General features: G+C 41.0%; 1 protein-coding gene across 3 annotated transcripts in view; it reads right to left on the bottom strand.

The window, feature by feature from the left end:
- Window positions 1–15,108, bottom strand: part of atp8a2 (ATPase phospholipid transporting 8A2) — a 443,947-nt gene that overhangs the window by 387,737 nt on the left and 41,102 nt on the right. The gene's annotated exons all lie outside the window — the stretch shown is intronic.

Consider the following 15,108-nt stretch of genomic DNA (forward strand, 5'->3'; position numbering starts at 1 on the left):
AACAAAAGGGCCATGAATGCAAAAGAGATAATTTTGCCAGACCAATGGGAAGGCTGGCATTGATGGAAGTGCAAGCTGCATCCGCAAACTGCCAGTGTCAATGCCAGATAAATAGTGGCTTCGCAAGAGCATGCCTAACCAAATACTTTTTCACTCTATGAGTGTAATAAATTATGCAGGCTGATAAAGAATACTTAAATAGACAACTAATGTAATATTAAGGATTTCCCCTCCCAGTATCTGGGGATCTACAGGCAGTAACTTTGTTGCAGCTTATACCAATCAGCCCATCTGTCAGCTGTTATACTGAGCTATGAGGCTGATTCAATAATCATTCCTATTATGTCTAACAAATAATGGATCAGCAACTACGACAGTAAGTACATCTAAAATCCCTACCAGTCAAGAATTTTATCATTGCAATGGTAAATATTAATTCAAAATCTGATTAAACTAATGGCTCAAGCAAGATTAGTTCAGGAAGAACAAATGACAAAATATGGTACAATAAATCCAGCTCTGTATCAACACACTGTCCCATTGCTAAAGCTGTTCTTTCCAAACAATAACTTCTCAATCTCAGCTGAGCAGAAAGTTGAGAAAGCTGAGGGTAAAGGGTCAACTTAGGTGATTGTTAATCAATTCCTATTGAATAACATCAGCTCAGACTATGAAATAGTCTACCTATTCCATTGGCCAGGGGTTGTCGTATGGCATTTGTAAAAGAGCAGAAGCAAATTCTGATAAGTAGAGAATTGCTAGAAAGTGAAAGATGGAGTAGGAATGATGAGAATGTACCCTAACTCAAGAGATGCAATTTATAGCATTCCCAGGGATCTGGACTATTATCTCAGGCTTACCACTATATTTAGATAAAGGAATAGAGAGTCATATATCCATATTTTTGACAAACTATGTTAGACGCCAGGGTAAGTAGTATAGATGGGAGGAAGAGAGCTACTGTGGGACATTGATAGGTTATGTGAATGGGCAAAATGGGAGTTCATTGTGGGGCAGTGAGGTCATTCACTTTGTATCCAAGAAAAACAGATCAGATCATTTTCTATACAAGAAGAAACCAGGAACTCTGAAGGAGCAGAGATATTTAGTGGCCCATATATAGGAATCACTTAAAGATAGTGAAGAGATTCAAAGAAGTGTTGGTCTCTATCTCAAGGGAACTGGAATGCAGAGGTTTGGAAGTTATGCTGCAGTAATACAAAGCTCTATTTAATCTACATCTGTCAAGGCTAAGTCAGTTGAAAAATTCAAATCTGAAACACAGATTTCAGATTGATAAAACTATTGAGAGGTACAGAGCAAAGATGGGTATGTGGAGTTGAGGTAAATATCAACCAGAATCTAACTGAATGGTGGAACATGTGAAAGGGTTCGAGAAGCTTATGCCTGTCCCTATGTTCCAATGCCGATTCAAGTCTTGAATGCTATTAAATCAACAGTATTTTGGAATGTTTGATGAATGTTACTCAAACATGATTTCAATTTTTGCCAAAGAACCTGCAGCTAATCCCAAACCAGAATGACCAAATCCAACAGTTTCTGACCACCAATGTAATTGCTTTCCTAAAAGATCATGTTTATTGGTATTTGCGCGAGCAAATGTTAAATCTTCCAAAATAGAGATTGATGTCATCAGTTGATTGTCTTCCAAAGTAAGGTGCAGGATCAACATACTCAGATAAAGGACAAATAAAACAGTTTATTCCCTGTGATAGAATTCCAAGATAAAACCATATGAACAGAAACAGAACTAGAAACTAAATCATCCAGCAGATCTGTTGTTTTGATAGATAACTCAGGTGCTGATAATTAGTTACATTTTTGTACAAGAGTTATGACTACCTCAGGAAGTTAAAGAATATATAGAAAAGGTTATGACCAATGAGAAAGGAATTGGCAGTGGACTCCGAGATAGGAATAGCGGCATTCAAGAGGCATGTAGTGATAGTAACATCAGAGTGTCAGAGGAAAGTGGCTATGTGGTGAATAGTATGGAATGCAAAACCATGCAAAAAGAGGCCATTTCACTCATTGTAGCTTATGTATTTCTTTGATGAATCCTACTGTCTGGCAAATCTCTTTTCTTCAAGTATCTATTGATTTTCCCTGCATCTGTTTTCACTACTTCGCCAAGCAGTACGCTCCCAATCACAATAGCATGCACAAATAAGCATCAATGCCCTAGAGTTACCACTGATCAGAAATTGAACCAGCTACATAAATACTCCGGCTACAAAAGCGGGTCAAGAGGCTTGGAATCTTGTGGTGAGCAATTCTCCGCCTGATTCCCAAAAGCCTGTCCACCACCTACAAGGTGCAAGTCAGGAGTTTAATGGAATGTGCTCCACTCGCCTGAATGACTGCAACACCAACAGTACTCGAAATGTTCAACACCATCCAAGACAAAGCATTGCTTGACACTCTATCAGCAAACATTCACTCCCGCCGCCACCAACATTTAGAGGCAACAGCATGTACTAGCTACAAGATGCATTGCAGGGAATTCACCAAGGCTCCATAGGTAATATCGTCAAACACAAGGCCACTACCATCCAGAAGGAGAGGGCAGCTGACATATGGGAACACCACCAACTAGAAGTTCCCCTCCAAGCCACTCACCACCCTGACATGAAAATATATTGCTGTTCTTTCATGGTCAATTGGGTCAGAATCCTGTAACTCCTGCAGCAGCTCAAGAGCAATTAGGGATGGGTCATTAATACTGCCCTTGGCTGCAAAGTCCATATCTCGAGTAATTAGTAAAAACAGTTGACCAATTCCTCAATGAAACAAATGGAATATTTTCTTGATTTTCAGAAGTTATTAATTTTAAAAACAACTTGTATGTCACCAATCCAAATAGCAACTGGGCATGATTGTCCTGCAGTTGATTCCATGAAACAGGAACTTGATAGATGGAATTACAGAAAAATAGCAGGCCCATCATAAACCCATTATAATATCACAAAACTGCAGATGCTGGAACTCAAACTCGAATGGCGCAATGGAGCGGAGGACTGGCCGCACGATAGAGGTTGGGGGGGGGGGGGGGGGGGGGCGCACGCACCATCGAGTGGGGCGCATGGCACCAGACAGAGCATATGCGAGTGTGTGTGAATGTGAGAGTGTGTCTAGGAGTGAATGGGTGTGTGAGAGAGAGAGCAAGCAAGCATGCATGTATTGAGCTGTTATTTTAGGGTGGAGTAAAGTTGCGCCTCTGTCCTAAGGAGTTGGCAGTGCTCCCATAGACCCAGTCCACACTGTGATTATCAGCAACAAAGCTCATCCAGTGCAGTTCCCGCTGAGGGGATCTTGTGAATGGAGGGGATTAGTGAATTGCCCATCAAACCTGCTAAATTGTACTACAATTAGTGTGTTCACATATTAATGGATTACCACCCATTTTAGATGGGAACCTGATTGGGGCCAGCAGGGCAGGGCAGATGAATCCCATTTGCCTTGAAGTCTGTCGGGAATCCTGATTTTTGGCCAATGCCCATTCAGAGGCATTTCATCTCGTCCACTTTCTGCTCTTTCAGTTGAATGAAAATAATGCAAAGCACTGTGCAGAGAACAGGGACCTTCTTCCTGGTGTTCAGGTCAAGCAATATTATCAAAATAAATAGTCTGACCAGTGTACCATTGCTGTTAGTGAGAATTTAAAATTTATTTTACGGTTTCAATTGAGATAAGTATTACCCTGTTCTAGTGGGACAACAGCTCAATTGAATCTTTCAACCACATTTCAATTACACACACAGCTGCACTCATTATTACCAACATTGATCCTGAAAGAGGAAACGAACCATACAAGGCACAAAATACGTTGCAAGAGCCACCTATTTGCAAACAGCAGGGGACACCATATGGCAGCAGAACAATGCAACTTATTGCACAGATGGCACCAGGAAGTTCCCATTATTTTGCTCAGAGAAATTGATCTATGGCACAAGAGATGTTTTGGAATAACATTTCAAACTTTGGATTAAGTCTTCATCAGATCCTAATGTTTTCTGATTATATAATCACAGGAAAGAAACCATACACCAGGTAGTCCAATTTACTTGAGACAAAACATATGTCAAGAAACAGTCACTGTGTTTGTACATCTGATTTGAAGATATTTATTGGTTTACAAATCTAGCTTTCAACATGACATATTGCAGTGACAAGTGTTCCACTGAACACCAATTTTCAGTTAGAACTATACAGGTATAAAATAAACTCAATACTAATAGTGATATGCAACTACAGAACTCACTAAGCTCTTATTTTGGACCCTTTTACCATTCCCCCATATGTTAGTCTTAGAGTCAGGAGACTGGTCAGTATTTAAAAATTTTGTGACCAGCCTGAACGAGCATGCCACTGCAGTAACAGACTTCGTTAGCAAGTGTGTGCCGAAGAAGCAAATCCATGTGGTTGCCAACCAGAAACCATGGATGAACAGGAATATCCACTGCTTGCTGAAGTCTAGGTCTGAGGAGTTCAAATCAGGTTACCCTGAGCTATACAAGAAAGTCAGATATGATCTAAGGAGATCCATTAAAGATGCCAAAAGACGATACCAGACCAAGCTAAAGTCCCAGGCTAGCCACAGGGACCCATGCTGATTCTGGTAAGGACTGTAAGGCATAACAGACTACAAGATGAAGGCATGTAAAATTGCCAGCACCAACACACCCCTTTCTGATGAGCTCAATGCATTCCATGCCTGTTTTGAGCAAGAGCACGCCCTCTACCCTGGAAGCTTTGGATGAACCTGTATCCAACGTCACCATTGCAGATATCAGAGTAGCCTTCATGAAGGTCAACCCATGGAAAGCGACAGGTCTGGATGGGATACCTGGACGAGCACTCAGATCCTGTGTGGACCAGCTGGCAGGGGTATTTGCAGACATTTTCAACTTCTCTTTCCAACAATCTGGTCCCTATCTGCTTCAAGAAGATGACCATCATCCCAGTACCAAAGAAAATCAAGCAGTGTGCCTAATGACCATCGTCCGGTGGCTCTGACATTCATCATTATGAAGTGCTTTGAAAGGTTAGTCATGGCATTAATCAATTCTGGCCTCCCAGGTTGCCTGGATCTACTATAGTTCACCTACTGCTGCAACAAGTCTACAGCAGATGCCATCTCCCTGGCCCTGCTTGGGAGATGGAACACCTAGATATCAAAGACATCTATGTCGGGCTCTTATTTATCAACTACAGCTCAGTCTTCAACACAATTATTCCTATGAAACTCATCTCCAAACTCCATGACCTGGGATTCAGCTCCTCCCTCTGCGACTGGATCCTAGACTTCCTAACCCACAGATCGCTATCAGCAAGAGTAGGCAACACCACCTCCACAATCATCCTCAACACCGGTGGCCCATAAGGCTACATCCTCAGGTCCTTACTATAATCCTTAGACACCTATGACTATGTGGCCAAATTCCCCTTCAACTCAATTTTCAAGTTTGCTGATGACACCACCAGAGTGGGTCGAATCTCGAACAATGACAAGACGGAATACAGGAAAGAGAGAGAATCTGATAAACCAGTGTGACAACAATAATCTCTACCTCAATGTCAACAAAATGAAGGAGATAATCATTGACTTCAGGAAACATAGTGGAGGACTGTCTGTGTGGAGTTTCCCTGTGTCTGCATGGATTTGAGCTGGGTTCTTTAGTTTCTTCCCACACTTCCAAGATGCGCATGTTAGGAGGATTGGCCATGCTAAATTACCCCTTAGTGTCCCAAGATGTATAGGTTAGGGAGATTAACGGGGATTACAGGGAACAGGTCTGAGTGGGATTGCCCCTGAGTGTCAGGGGGAATTACATGGGATTATAGGGATAGGGCCTGGGTGGGTTTGTTGTCAGTGCAGACCCTTCATGGTCCAACTGGCCTCCTTGTACTGCATGACATGCCCCTGTCCCTGGGGACGAAGTAGAAATGGTCGAGAGCTTCATATTTTTCGATGTCCAGATCACCAACAACCAGTCCTGGTCACCCCATGCTTTTTACTATAGTTAAGAAAGCCCACAAAGCCTCTACTTTCTCAGCAGACTAAGGAAATATGGCATTCCCGCTGCGAATCTCACCAACCTTTACAAGTGCACCATAGAAAGCATTCTTTTTGGTTGTACCACCGTTCGGTATGGCTCCTGCTCTGTCCAAGACCACAAGAAGCTATAAAGAGTTGTGAACGAAGCCGGGACCATTACTCAAACCAGCCTCCCATCCACTGACACAGTCTACACCATTGCCCTGGAAAAGCTGCCAGCATAGTTAAGGACTGCATGTGCCCCAGACAATCTCTCTTTCACCTTCTTCCATCAGGAAAAACATACAAACATCTGAGGACAGGTACCAACTGACTCCAGAACAACTTCTTCCCTGCTGCCATCAGACTTCTGAAGGACCTACCTCACATTAAGTTGATCTTTCATTACAACCTATGACTGTAACACTACATTTTGCACTCTCTCTTTTCCTTAGAACATAGAACATTACAGCGCAGAACAGGCCCTTCGGCCCACGATGTTGCGCCGACCAGTTAAAAAACAATGACCCTCTAACCTAAACCAAACCCTTACCATCCATAAACCTATCCACGGATCTCTTAAACGCCCCCAAACTAGGTGCATTTACAACTGCAGCAGGCAGGGCATTCCAATCCCTCACCACCCTCTGGGTAAAGAACCTACCTCTGACATCCGTCCTATAACTACCACCCCTTAATTTAAAGCTATGCCCCCTCGTGCTAGCTTTCTCCATCCGAGGAAAAAGGCTATCACTGTCCACCCTATCTAAACCTCTAATTGTCTTATATGTTTCAATAAGGTCCCCTCGTAGCCGCCTTCTTTCTAACGAAAACAACCTCAAATCCCTCAGTCTCTCCTCATAGGACCTCCCCTCCATACCAGGCAACATCCTGGTAAACCTCCTCTGCACCCTCTCCAAAGCCTCCACATCCTTCCTATAATGTGGGGACCAGAACTGCACACAATACTCCAAGTGCGGCCGCACCAGAGTTTTGTACAGTTGCAACGTGAGGCTGCGGCTCCTAAATTCAATCCCCCTACCAATAGACGCCAAGACACCGTATGCCTTCCTAACAACCCTATCTACTTGATTCCCAACTTTCAGGGATCGATGTACACATACACCTAGATCCCTCTGTTCATCTACACTATGAACTTCTCTATGAAGAGTTTGCTTTGTCTATATTGCGCAAAAGAAACAATACATTTTCCTGTATACTAACACATGTGACAATAGTAAATAAAATTACGTTTAACTTTTAATCAGAAAGTTAATTATGTTAGAGCACATCAGTATATTCACCTCCATTTTTACATTTAAATCATTATTCAGGAGAAAATATATTTCTAATTCCTCGATGACAGATTTACCCAAAATTAATTTCCAGTTAGAAATGTTAGGGGGAATTTCCAGCCGTTCACACCCCTACCAGCAAGGACGGAGAATTTGGTGCTCAGCCAAATCTTTGTTCACTGCAGCAAGACCAGAGACTCCTGCTGGCATAAACAGTTGGAAAATTCCTCCGCTATCTTTTAATTCACTTTAACCATGCATTAGTCTCATTTAATAATGAAATGAAAGGTGAAAGTACACATTTGACCGACAAACTTCTATCATATTCAGGCAGTCAAGTTAAATTTCTGATCATGATTCATGAAGTTCCTTTTGTTATATATATTAGAAGGAGAAACAGGAGTCAAGCCGTTAACAGGTTTACTCGTGAAGGATACTAGGTTAATAAGTCGTTCAGGAAATAAAGTAACAGTGGAGCTATGGTCACAATTTAAGGGAGGTTCAAATACCTGTCTTCTGTGAATCAACAATGACAGTGCAGTTAATCCAACACCTGTAACATACTAACTGTAATTAATACAATCTGGAGCGATGATTAAAACAGACATTTCGATATATAATATTCAGTAACTATACACAGTCATGTAAATGCTACATTAAGAACACACCCTACTTCCAGTTACCATTTCCTACTTCACATTAACAACATTTTCTATTAAATGATTTCTTAAATCATTTTCAATTTTTTTAATTCGAATTCATAATCTGTTTGCTCCATTTATTTTTTAAAATGCAGAGAAGCGATTGCCTTATTGGAACTTGACAGCATGAATAATAGTGATGTGACCAGATATCACCAATTTTGACAAAAGTATTTTTTGGACAAAAATATACAATCATCAAATTTTTAGGGAAAAAAGATAGCTACAATAGTACTAACTGCTTATATTACTGTATTCTGATTGGGTAGGAACACCAACAATTCCCCCACGTCTTGACCAAGACATTTGTTGATGTTTAATAAATAGTAAGCACATTTTTAACTGAATATTTTCATCAAAATGCGTTGAGCAAAGTCCCACATGAAAGGCTATTGGTCAAATTCAAATGTATGGGTTTTCAGGGAGGGCTAAGAAATGTTTTAAAGTGGCTAAAAGATAAGATAGCAAGCAATGAGCATCAAGCAACCCAATGCAATGTGGTCAAATCTAATGGTTGTATCAGCACTGGAATCTGAGAAAACAGCTCAGAAATAAATACAAGCATGTATCAATGGCATATGAACTTGAATACAGACAAGTGCAAGGTACTCCATGTAATAAGGAAAACATACACCTAAGAATGGTGTTAAAACTACTAAAATCAATTAAAGACACGAGAGAGTTTTATTCAATTCGAAATATGTTGAATCAACAGAAAGTAACAACGAACAGAACCAGTATAAATTGAACCACTTGGTCAAAACAGTTACAGGCTGGCAAAATGAAACTGTACAGTACTCTAGTCAGACCACACCAAGATGCAAAGCAGATATTCAAACATTACAGACAATATAGAAAAAAGCTACATATCAATACCCTAGTTTTAAAAGTTACGTGGAAAGACTTAAGAAATTGGGATCTTCACATTGGCAAGGAGTCACCTGGAAGGTGACCTTATTCATAGAATCCCTACAGTGCAGAACAGGCCATTCAGCCCATTGAGTCTGCACTGACTCTCTGACAGAGTATTGCAACGAAGCTCTCTCGCCCACCTTATCCCTGTAAACCCACACATTTCCCAAGGCCAATCCACCTAATCTACACTATTTGGATCGTGGGAGGAAACCAAAGCACCCAGAGGAATCCCACGCAGACTGGAGAGAATGTGCAAACTCCACACAGACAATCATCCAAGGCCGAATTGAACCCAGGTCCCTGTCACAGGCTTGCATTTATACTGCTCTTGTAGTGTCCCAAGGATAACACGAAGTGCAATACTGCCAATAGAGCACAGTCCCTATTGAAATGTAGGAAAACATTGCATTCAACTTTCACACAACAAAGTTCCAAACAATCAGAGTATATTTCAGTTGATGTTTGTTGAGCATTGAATATTGACCACTATAATGGAAGAATATCTCAGTTTCATGGGACTATTTGTTTTTCTTAACTTATGGTCAATGTTCACCAGATCGCTCTGATCCTACAACATTTCTGCACAAAACACTATTACAAATGATTACAAAATTGTTGTTTACAGGGAAGGATGGGAAAGCTTTTCCTCTCAAAGCAGATTCTCTCACCTGTTGAAGGGCTAGTGGAGAATTCCACAGGGTGTGAAACCAGATGGAATGTTTGTATGCAGAAAGTCAATTCAGATACTATACTTTGAAAATGGGTCTCAAATTAAATTTTGTTCTTGGTTTCTCATTGTACCAGCATGTATTAACTAGCAACAAAACAAAAGTAATAAAAAAAGGTTAAATACTCCGAAACGCACAATTTTATATAATCTCCCTAATGCTTGTGTGGCTTATGGCTAATTTCTTGCCTTGCTGTTTTCTGCCTCTTTTCTGTTTTGAGTTTATATTAGTGAAGTGACTGATCCGTGCTTCAAATCTTCACAGTTTTTTTTATATAAAGGCAAAATTATATTAACCAGTGATTTCCCCTCCCCTTTTGGCTATGTACACGGAAATTACAGATCATCAATCTATCTTGCTAGATAATTTTCCCTTACTCAGGCTTAACGGAAGATGCACATCTTATACCGGCTCAAATTTCAAACAATTGCATCTGATGTTCAGTTGTATTATGCAAACAACAACCTGCTTCTCAGCTAGTAAAGAATTGATATCAGGATAAATGCATTAACGAATATTATGCTTTTTTATGTCTTTCCAGGTTTGCTCTTTTCTCTTGATCAGTCTTAACTTCGTCATTCAGTGTTAAGGATCACAACTGATCATGGTACATTCCTCCCAAAGAGGATGAAAGGAGAGAGGAAGGGAGAGAGACAGTTAGAGGAGAAAAGGGGCAATAAACAGAGGAAGGGGGAGAGAGAAGGATAAAGGACAGTGAGAGGGAAAGAGGGTGGACAGGGGAGGGGGACAGAGTCATGAGGGACAGTAGGGTTGCAATAGGGCAGGCAGGTCAAGATGGAGTAGACAAGATTGTGAGGGAGTGGGCAGGGTCATGAAGGACTCAATGTATGAGAAGGAGCGAGAGCAGGGAGAGAGAGGGGGAAGTAGCAAGCAGAAGGTAGAGGGGAATTAAGGGGCTGCAAGAGGGCAAGATGCAGCAGGAAGCAAGGGGATGATGGAGGCAGTTGAAGGGAGAAAGGAGCATCAGGGACTTGAGGGAGCATGGATGAAGAATCGAGGGCTGACATAAATCATGAGGAGTGAAGACTGGCTACTCTTATATATACTGTACTGAGCTTCAGTAGCAATCTGGTAGTCCTGAGCTTTGGCAACACAAAGGGATAATCCTGGGGATTGGTACTGATGTTTGGTAGAACATGGATAAGGTTTCTGGAGTTTACCAGGACTGTGGTGGGATATTTGGGCATTCAGCGGGATAGGATAGTCTTTGGATCTGGCACTGCAGTGCATGGCAAACCTGGAGTTTGAGGGTATATGAATGACAATGAACATGAAGGTTAGGTCACTGATCAATTCATGGTGTGTTTCATCAGAGGAGCAAACAAGTCAAGGATTTAACAGCAATAAATGAAGGATACCATAACTGGTAGCAATGCTTTGTGGCTTGTACAAAACACTGAATTTGTTGTTTTGTGCTTATTGTGACATACCAGAAAACTAAAGCAGAAATTAACCAAAGTAAAAATCTAAATTATTTTCAAAGCATAGCTAATAATAACTATCACAATTCTACTTGTTTTTATTTGGAAATAAGACTCAAATTAAGGCAAGAAATAGCATCATTTAATTTCCGTCAATCTAACAGTGGTGAATTTAGGCTGATTCAATTTTTGTTCAAACTACAATCTCAAATTTGACTGCCTCTCTGCTTACCACAGTTATGCAATCATACACTTTTTTCCACTGGCTTAAAGACCAGACTCCACCTCTGTTTTTAGGAAACACCCAGACTCCACCTTCATTTTCAAGAAAACGCCTGAATAGAAACATTATCCAAAAGGAACAATTAAAATCTGTCTGAAGTTTATATTAAAATTTCTCAACAATAACCGATGGCACTGTCAAAACCAATATTACATAATCCAAATTCAGTTAACATTTCCTGCACTGGACAAAAATATCAATTTCAAACCTTCACTTTTGGGAGGATCAGAATGGTTACTGCTGCATCATATTTTCAACTGAGCAATTCCCTTAGTGCCATTCTCCCACCTTCTCCCCACAACCCTGCACATTTTTTCTTTTCTGATAGCAGTTCCCTTTTTGAGTGCTTCAACTGAACCAGCTTCCATCACAATCTCAGACAGACAGCAGAGTTTTAGATGCAAAACTCCACAACTAAAGAATATTAGGACCAGGATAGTTATGGTATGAGGTGGTTAAGATGTTAGTAATGCCTATGTTGAACCAGGAGTCTACAACCTTGGAAAGGTTGGAGGAGGCTTGAAGGGAAAACCTTTCCAAAATCAAGTGGAAGGCTCAAGAAAGGGGAAGTAGTAAAGGAAGGTGGTGGCGTTGTGATATTGTCATTGGACTAATAATCTGGAGACCAAAGGTAACGTCCTGGGTAGCTAAGTTTAAATCCCACTACGGCAGGTGGTGAAATTTGGATTCAATATAAATCTAGAATTAAAAGTCTAATGATGACCATGAAACTGGTTGATTATTGTTGATCATCATAAAACACATCGGGTTCATTAATGTCCTTCAGGAAAGGAAATCTGCTGACCTTGCCTGGTCTGGTCTGGCCTGTATACGAGTCCAGATCCATGGAAATGTGGTTGATTCTTAAATGCTCTCTGAAACAGCCTAGCAAATCACTAAGTTCAAGAGCAATTAGGGAGGACAGGCAACAAATGTTGACCCAGCTTGCGATACACATACCCCATGGAAGAATTTTATAAAAGCTCACCCCTATACAAACCTTCAAAGTAGTGCTCAGATCAAAGAAAAGTGCAGCAAAGGAACAGGCCCTTTGGCCCTCAAGCTTATGCCAATCATGATGCCCTAAATTTAAAAAAAACTTTCTGCCCTTACTCGGGTCCGTATCCCTCTATTCCCTCCTTATTCATGTACCCACCCAGATGCCTCTTATATCTTGTTAATATGCTTGCTCCCACCACCTCCTCTGGCAGCGCATTCCAGGAACCCACCACTCTCTGTGTGAAAAACGTCCCCCACACAGTGAGGATGGATGTTACAGTTTGCAGAGGGACATAGATAAGCTGCAGATCTGGGCTGAGAGGTGGCAAATGGAGTTTAATGCGGAAAAGTGTGAGGTAATTCACTTTGGTAAGAGTAACAGGATTATAGAATATAGGGCTAATGGAAGGAATCTTGGTAGTGTTGATGAGCAGGGAGATCTCGGTGTACATGTGCATAGATCCCTGAAAGTTGGCACCCAGGTTGATAAGGCTGTTAAGAAGGCCTACAGTGTGTTAGCTTTTATTGGTAGAGGGATTGAATTTCAGAGCCGTGAGATCATGTTGCAACTGTACAAAACTGTGGTGCGGCCGCACTTGGAAAACTGTGTACAGTTCTGGTCGCTGCATTATAAGAAAGATGTTGAAGCACTGGAAAGGGTGCAGAGGAGGTTTATCAGGATGTTGCCGGGTATGGTGGGAAGGTCTTATGAGGAAAGGCTGAGGGACTTGAGGTTGTTTTCGTTAGAGAGAAGAAGGTTAAGAGTTGACCTAATTGAGGCATACAAGATGATCAGAGGATTAGATAGGGTGGACAGTGAGAGCCTTTTTCCTCAGATGGTGATGGCTAACACGAGGAGACACAGCTTTAAATTGAGGGGCGGTAATTATAGGATGGATGTCAGAGGTAGGTTTTTTACTCAGAGGGTGGTAAGGGCGTGGAATGCACTGCCTGCAACAGTTGTGAACTCGCCAACTTTAAGGGCGTTCAAATGGTCAGTGGATCGGCATATGGATAACATTGGAATAGTTTCGGTTCGAGGGTCATTAGATTCGTTCCACTGGTCGGCACAACATCGAGGGCCAAAAGGCCTGTACTGCACTGTAATGTTCTATGTTCACACATCTCCCTTAAACTTTCCCTTCTCACCTTGAATCTGTGCCACCTTATAATTGACACTTACGCCCTGGGAAAAAGCCTCTGACTATCCAGCCTGCCTATCCCTCTCATGATTTTATACAGGTCTCCCCTCAGCCTTCGTCTTTTCAGTGAAAACAATCCTAATTTATTCAACTTCTCCTCATAACCAACACCCTTGAGACCAGGCAACATCCTGGTGAACGTTCTTTGCACTCTCTCCAAAAGTAAATTATCTCTCAAAAGGATAATAAATATTTGACTGGAGTTATTGGGATGGCAAGTCAAATTCCAGAAGGGAGGATATCGATGGGTTACCAAGATATTGCAGAAGGTCCAGACCAATGATTCTGCAAAATAGGTTTGAACTCATCCCGTACCAACGCAGGTTGGTATTGCTCTGGACAAGCTAAGAAAAAAGAGCAATGTTTTCTATGCTCCAGCTACTGATTTCTTTGCAGTGATTTCCATGTGGTGTATTGCACTTATTTGCCATTTTGTCTTTCAGGACTAGATTCTGCAGATGGAAAGACAAGGCAATCTGCTTACTGGCTTCCAGAAATTCTCGCCATCTAAAAACCGTCCAACAGATCTGCCGTCTCAATATTTTCCCCCCAAGTGTAATAGGAAGTTTGTGCTTGTGATTTTCTACAGCACCACAGCTGAGATCAATAACTCAACAGCCTGGACCTCACCCTAACATTGCTCGCATTACAAGTTTATTTGAGAAAGCAAACAATGAGATTACAACAGTGTAATTTCTAGCAGTGTGCACTGCTAATGTGCTGCTGGCAGCTGCAATCCCTCTGGACAATGATGTTCATTAGCCACCAATTACAAAATAAAGTGCAGGCACAATTACAAATATCAAATTGTGACAGCATATTATAGTGGAAAATTGAAGTATGTTCATTCAATGAATATTATACACCTTCAGGGTTTCTAGGAGAACTGACATCAATATCCGACTTGATTAACAAGAAAAATCATGGCATTAGTAGTTGAATAGATACAAGTTTCACAGTCAATCTCAAAAAACCTTCTATGTCGTCATTCATCCCCACAGCAGAAGCAATGCAATAGGCTCTTATGATCTTTGAAACTTTTCAACCATTCTGATATTAAATGAATATTAATCAACACGTATCTCTGCATGAAAACATAGCCAGGTTAACAGGCTCATGTTGATTTAGGTGATCAGTATGGTGATGCATGAACTGATGCACTGCTTAATTCACCAGGGAGGTAACATTGGTTCCTGGATCTTTTTAATTGCATCATGGACAGACAGCATGCGCAGCAATTCCCTGGGTAATGTGCTCATGCTCAACTCTTTTGTAAGGACTATTTCATTTACAGAGGAAATGAGGCTGGTACTGGCCTTTCTTTCACTGCAGCTGACAACAGTATTTACATTTTGCTGTCAATACCCTTAATTTATTTTTATTTGTAACTCGTTTTTACAAAACAAAATTTATAAATGTTTACTTGAACAATATTAACTTACCTTATGTACACCACATAATAAACTCTTATTTGCCACAAAAAAC

The sequence above is a fragment of the Carcharhinus amblyrhynchos genome, chromosome 10 (genome assembly GCF_965287045.1).
Source record: "Carcharhinus amblyrhynchos chromosome 10, sCarAmb.v2.hapA, whole genome shotgun sequence".
NCBI classification, from domain to species: domain Eukaryota; kingdom Metazoa; phylum Chordata; class Chondrichthyes; order Carcharhiniformes; family Carcharhinidae; genus Carcharhinus; species Carcharhinus amblyrhynchos.